The sequence below is a fragment of the Mustela nivalis genome (assembly GCF_964662115.1).
Source record: "Mustela nivalis genome assembly, chromosome: 6".
NCBI lineage: Eukaryota > Metazoa > Chordata > Mammalia > Carnivora > Mustelidae > Mustela > Mustela nivalis.
In genome coordinates this window covers 80,061,077-80,067,673 of record NC_139025.1, presented here as the reverse complement: position 1 = coordinate 80,067,673, position 6,597 = coordinate 80,061,077, and the positions used below count along the sequence as shown (strand labels likewise).

Here is a 6,597-nt window from a genome sequence, read left to right as displayed (position 1 = left end):
TGTTCAGAGATTTCAAATATAGCAAAATGTGAGAAAAGCTCCAAAAAGTGTTACAAAGTTTATAGAGTGTTTATATATTTTTTCATTTTACAAGTTAATACTTATAACTCAATGAAGATATGTTTTTACTATTCACTACCTAATTATAGCATCTATATTTTAATATTAAACCATCATATACTTTAGGTAGTGTGGTCAAGTAGTGGAAAACAAATTTAAAATTTCAAGTTTACTTTAAATTGGGTAAGTGTATCCTGGTTATTTTACATATTTATTACTTGGAGGTAATGAAAAAGTCTAAATTGCAGGGCTTTTTACATAGTATGATGCTGGGGGTTAAATGCCTCCCCCTTTCTCTCTCAATTGATTGGCTCTGTCATCCATAGAAGAGAGGACTGACCAACTGCTTGGGACATCAACCCTAGGTATAGAAAGTCATCTTCTAGATTTGGGGACTATAGTAGTTTCCTTCTGCTGCTATAACTGCCACAAACTTGGTGGTTTAAAACAACATACATTGGGCCCAGTGTGCCATGGCTGCAAACAGTAGCCTCCTCGGTAGTGTATGCAACCTGTTGATTGTATGGGTTGCCCTAAGGGACCTTGGAGACCACCCTTTTTGGTGGATGCTGGGGTCTGACCTCATGGCTATCTCCAATTTAGGCTGCAGACAGGTATGCGGGGTGCCTTTGGAAAGCACAGTAGCCAGGGTCCACATTGGCCAAGTCATCATGTCCATCCATACCAAGCTGCAGAACAAGGAGCATGTGATTGAGGTCCTAAACAGGACCAAGTTCAGGTTACCTGGCTGCCAGAAGATCCACATCTCCAAGAAGTGGGGCTTTACTAAGTTCAATGCGGATGAATTTGAAGACGTGATGGCTGAAAAGCGGCTTATCCCAGATGGCTGTGGGGTCAAATACATCCCTAACCATGGCCCCTTGGACAAATGGAGGGCTCTGCATTCATGAGAATCTTGGCACTACCCTTTCCCATCATATTCATGTCCACAAATAAATCCAACTTTCTGTCAAAAAAAAAAATTCTGTGAAGGATAGTAAAGTAGGAAGAATAAAAGAAATTACAGGGGGGAAAAAAATAAAACAACATACATTTATTTCCCTACATTTCTGGAGACCCGAAGTCCAAAAATCAACATGTAGGGAGGACCATGCTGTCTCAGGAGGCTCTTGGAGAGAAACCCTCCCTTGCCTCCTCCAGCTTCTGGCATTCCCTGCATCTCTCCCATCTTTGCCTTTCTGATCATGCTGCCGTCTCTTCTGAGAGTCAAATCTCCTGCTGCTTCTTATAAGGACATGGTGATTACATTTAGGATGAGGATAATCTCTCTACCTAAAGATCCTTAATTAATCACATCAGCAAAGTCCATATTTTTGCCACATAAGGAACACTGGCAGGATTCGGGGATTAAGACATGAATGTCTTTTGGGAGCCATTATTCAGCCTGCCACAAGGACTGAGGAGGTGACTTACACAGAGCAAGATCCCCGGAGAACACACATTGGCGTGGGTGGGCTTAGCCAGGAGTCAGTTTAGCCAGGGATGTCTTTCACTGGTTGTGAGGAAAGATCTGGAATTCAGCCTTGAAGTCTTGATTATCTCATACACACACCTGAAATCATGAACCTGGACTGTATTCCTCTCATATTTCAAATATATGTCAGAGATAGAGTCCATAATCCCACCAAAGAAAGCAGTTCTCACGGTGTTGGGGCCAATCATATTTCCTTGATAACCTGAAGTCTGCCCCATTTCATGACTTATGGTCTCTCTTGTCTGCTATTAAGCTTTTTTTCTGTTATTAAAACTAGAGGAGTAAGTATGAATTATTTACAAGTGTTTGTTAACATCTCTTAGGTACAAGGAATCACTGAAGGTGGAGAGAGAGCCGCTCCTGGGGCAGACTGTCAGGAATCCAACTCCTGATCCACACTAATTACTGGCTATGTGACCCCACCTCTGTGCCTATTTCCCATGTATAAAATAATCTCTACTTTCTAAGGTTGTTGGGGATTAAATAAGCTAATGCATGTGCAAAGGGCTCAGAGTAATGGCTGGCTGTTAGATGATGTTTCTAACTTAATGTTAGCTTCTCTTTATTTCAAAGAAGGTATCAAAGAAATAAATCCCTGTGTAAGACACAGGACAGCTGAAGCAAGATATATGAAAAAACAAAACAAAGCAAACTTTTTTTTTTTTAAGTTTAAGAATTAAGACAGTAAGTGCTTATAAGAGGTCTGAGTTTAGGGAAGTTTTTGTTTTTGCTGTTTGTTTTTAGAGCTCTGACTTAAGAGGCTGAAGAGTTAACAAGAGAGAACAATGGAAGGGAAAAATACTACTTTGGAAAAGGCTGGCTGGGCAGGCTCTTCCATGGAGCTAGTAGGTAGCTTAGCATCCGGCACTGGGCAGTCAGGGCAGGATGAAAGTGTGAGAAGAATGCCAACCTCACACAGCTTGTGCTAGTCTGGAGAAATGCAGAGCCCAGTTCTGATGCTTAGGAGCTTTGAACTTCATTCCATTCACCAAGTTAGAAAAAGTTGGTAACACCTACAAAGAAGACTTGTTTTAAGGATGACATTAAAGAATGTATGAGAAATTACCCAGCCAAATGTAAAAAGGTTTTAGTTTTCAACATGACCTATTAGTTGAGCTGCACACAAGCATGTCATTGAAGGCTTCATTTCTTTAAATAGGATATAAAGCCACCAACCTTTGCATCATATTTAAAGGGCATTCATTCCTTGAATGCAGTTTTTTGAGCATATAGTATGTACCAGGGATTACATTAGAAGCCGCTTGATAAAGTTAGAGCATGACAAACTTCTGCCTGGAGAAACTTATGGACCAGTAGTAAAGGCAGTCACACGGAGAGAGAATACCACATGGGTGGAAAGAACTATCATGGATATTATGAACAGAGTGCTGATGGGGCCCTTAGGAAGGAATCTCTAATTTTGTCTGCAGGAACACAGAAAAGTGAGTATCAGAATATTTCTATAACAGCAGCAGAAAATAAGAGAGACGGGCTCTCAGTAGAAAACAGCATTTAAACAATTGGACTGGGCAAAAGACGGTTTTCTGGAATTTTGCTGAGCCTTTTTGCCTTATGCAGAAAGCTGGACTGATAGTCCAGTCCCAAAGGTCAATGACTAAGCTGCTAGATGATTACTAAGTGACACTCAGGAATAAATTGTATTAAAAGTGATGGATGACATATTAAAAATAACATCCTTATATACATAATACACAATACCTAAACCATCGCATTAACAAGATCAACATAATGGGTTCTGCCTACTTAAGTGGCTGGCTGGGGGGGGGGGGGGCGGGGGCGGCGACGGGGAGAGGGGGCGGTATGGTGGTTGTGGTGATGACCTAAAGGTCAGTCAGCTGTATGCTACCCCAGGACCTTTCCTCAGCTGGGAGACCTTAGGTTTTCCGAGCAGTGGTGGGGGCTTTGGCAGGGGAAGTTTAGAGCCGAGGGAGCGGCAGCAGCACGTGGGCTGAGGGGGGTGGGGGGACGCAGACGGAGGAGTAACCGGTGGAAGTGTCAAAGAGGAAGGAGTGGAGGGCTGCTGAGGTGACAGGGTGTGGTCTGTGGGGGAGCAGCCGAACCGGGAGAGGAGGGCAGAGAGACCCGCCAGGACAGAGGCGGCAGTGAGGAGCGTGCCTGCGTCGCTCGGTGCCGTGACAGCGAGGAGCGCGGCGCGGGGCCGGGTAGCAAGGGGAGTTTCCGTCCTTGCTCAAGTGGAGCTCAGCTCGGAGCTGCGCCAGCGCCTTCCGCCTGGGCCCGCGGTGCCAGACACCTGCCGAGTCCGAAGCGGGCGTCCGGCTGAGCCTTCGGTCCCCAAGTAAGTCTTGCCTTTTCTCTCCATTTCTCCTCTTTATCTGTGGAGCTCAAAGCTCCTGCTGGGGGGCTCCGCGCAGAGCGCGCCTGGAAGCTCCGGCGGCGTCCAGGGATGCTCCCGGGCTCCGGGCGTGCCCCGGGCGGCGCGGGGACCCGGCGCCGAGGCCCCGCCGCCGCGTTCGCCTGCGCAGCGCAGATGGAGGCGGCGGAAGAGTTGGTGGCACGGCTACTACCCGTCTTTTGTGTCTTGCCCGATCCCGGAGCCGTGCCAGGCCGGGGGGAGGGGACGGAAGCCACTTTATGGCTCCTGGCCCCACCTCTTGCCCCCACCCCAAATCCTTCGGGATTTCAGTAAGCCGCGGACTCGGGCGCGAGTGAGTGCCAAACCCCCCAACTGGGCTAGTTACATCCGGGTGGGCAGCCGGCGGGACCGCCACGCCGCCCCCTCTTCGGATTTTCTTTAGAGATACGGCAGCTTTAATTGGTGGGTTCTGGGAACAGGGCTTCCTGAGTGATAGCGAGAGTCTAGGTGTCGGGAACGACCTACCTTCCTGTTTTTCTGGGGTTCTGGAGGGGGAAAGGATGGGGCCCCGGGAGCCCCGAAGCCAGGAGCGTCCCGCGCTAGCGGGCTTGCGCGCGGCCGGAGAGCAGGCGTTCGCTGGGTGGGTCCCTCCTCTGGCTCATTGTTCGCGGTGACTGTTCTTGGGGACGGGCTGAGCGACACAGACAGCGCTCCCGGGGCCGTAAATAAAAGTGACGACCTGGAGGAGTGAGGTCAAGGCTGCTCGGAGAAAAGGGCTTACCCAGTTTGGAAGCGGACTTCTCTGAGCTGGGAGGGTAGTAGTCGTCGGCAGCGAAAACCGCTCCTGAGTGTGAAACTTAGATCTGACTCTAATTCACAGAGACAACCTAGTGAATTAAACCCTAGGAAACAGGGCGCCTGTTTCCCCCTAGAAATTGTTTTCAGAGTCAGGAAGATGGAGTTTTAATTGTTATTGGCAACTGGCTGCTTTCTCTTGCTAGCTAGCACCTGTTTCTTAAAAGAAGGTTCCTGGGTGGGGTTTATTTTTTCGCCCCCTCCCCCTCTGTTTTTGCATGTGTATTTATTCTATTTCTGCTTTCAGCGAGTTGAATTGCAGAGTTCCGGGGGGAAAATCCGTTTTTAAAAATAAAGTGCAATTTCCACTCTACACACGAGCAAGCACTCGTGTACACATTCCTTGCTCTCCTATCCTAGCCGCATGCTAACATTCATGGAGGCAGACATGTGCACCTGGAGTCAAAGAGAGACGGTTATCCATAGTTGGAGATGCCAAAACACAGCTGGTGCTTGTTCATTTTGTTGGAGAGTAGGACACTCTTGAGTTTTCCTGTTTTTCTAAATTACAGCGATATCACCTGTTCATGATGTCTCTTTTTTAGCCCACTACAAAGAAGGTGCATTTTCCTGAAAAGGATATTCCTTCTTTCTCTAAGGTCCGTATCTACTAATCAGAGTAAGCTCCTGACAAGAGGGGTTTTTAAAATTTATATAAATAATATATATGTATGTGTATGTGCATCTATATACGTATACATATATTTATATGTGTTTGTAGCCGGTTGTAAATCCCAGTAGCTACTAACACACCCGACTGCCCTGTTTATATTTTGCTCTGACTTGCCTGATGGACCTGCTAAGTGCATCAGTCTGCTGAAGCCTGGAGTTCCAGCCTCCAGGAGAAATAATAGCAGCACTTCTTTCTGACCACAGTCTGATTCCACAGGGAAGACCATGTGGAGTGGGGTGTTGTTAATAGGATACGGAAAACCGTGTGATTTATCTTAAGGAAGGAAGGGAGAGGTAGAAGATAAATAAAAATGGAAACTGGAGTAGGCATCCAACATACACAGTTCCATATATACACAAGTGGAAAGTATATTGTGTTCTCTCTTTCTCTCCCTCATGCCCTTTACCACTCTTAATATTCCTTAATCTTTTCCATTGCATTATTTGAGCCTCTTTTTTTTTTTTTTTTGCTTTGAAAAAAAACTTTTGTATTTTCAATCTATTAATATTTTTACATTTTTCAAGATCAATAGTGCTCAATGAGTACATAGGATTATGTTTTAAGCTGTTCTTTTGTTTGTCGACTCGCATACCATGTCCAGTTTAGTATGAAACCACACGAACAATGAATCAACCAGGTTCTAATGAAGATTAAGACATGGAAGGTATCCACAGCTATGTATAAACTGTATACTCATTTAATCACCTTCCCACATGACCAGTTTTATCTAGTTGCTTGTTCATCTTCTGAAATCTCCTGACTCCAAATTCTTACCCAGATTGATTGCTGCTCTAAATCTTGATTGTACAAAAAACAGAACTTAATTATTTTGGCCTCATTTATCAGTCAACAATGTTTAGTGTTGCCAATTTAATCATATCATTGAAACATGCATGACTTTAAAGTATGTTGGAAAAGGTCCTTTTAAAAATGTTTCTTCAAAAAGAGAAAAAAAAGTCCTTGTGAAGCCATAATTTCACTGCTGTGAGGCCCCCTAGCCATTTGTGTTTATTGAGTTTACTCTTCCACATGAAGAAAGAACCATTGTTTTGTTGTCTAGGAGCTGAAGGAAGATGGAAAGTGAGAAAAGAAAATCAAGCACTTTAAAATGCTATTATTTTCTCTACTTGGCAAAAAAATTTATTTTTTTAAGTAAACAGTGATTATTTTCTTAAAGAT

General features: G+C 44.9%; 1 protein-coding gene across 2 annotated transcripts in view; it reads left to right on the top strand.

The window, feature by feature from the left end:
- Positions 1-3,580: 3,580 nt before the first annotated feature.
- Positions 3,581-6,597, top strand: part of SEMA6D (semaphorin 6D) — a 573,864-nt gene continuing 570,847 nt past the window's right edge. Inside the window, exon 1 of one of the 2 annotated variants that reach the window (XM_082734880.1) lies at positions 3,581-3,872. The gene's annotated coding sequence lies outside the window, so the exon portion shown is untranslated. The remainder of the gene's footprint in view (positions 3,873-6,597) is intronic. The other variant, XM_082734876.1, reaches the window with a different exon arrangement.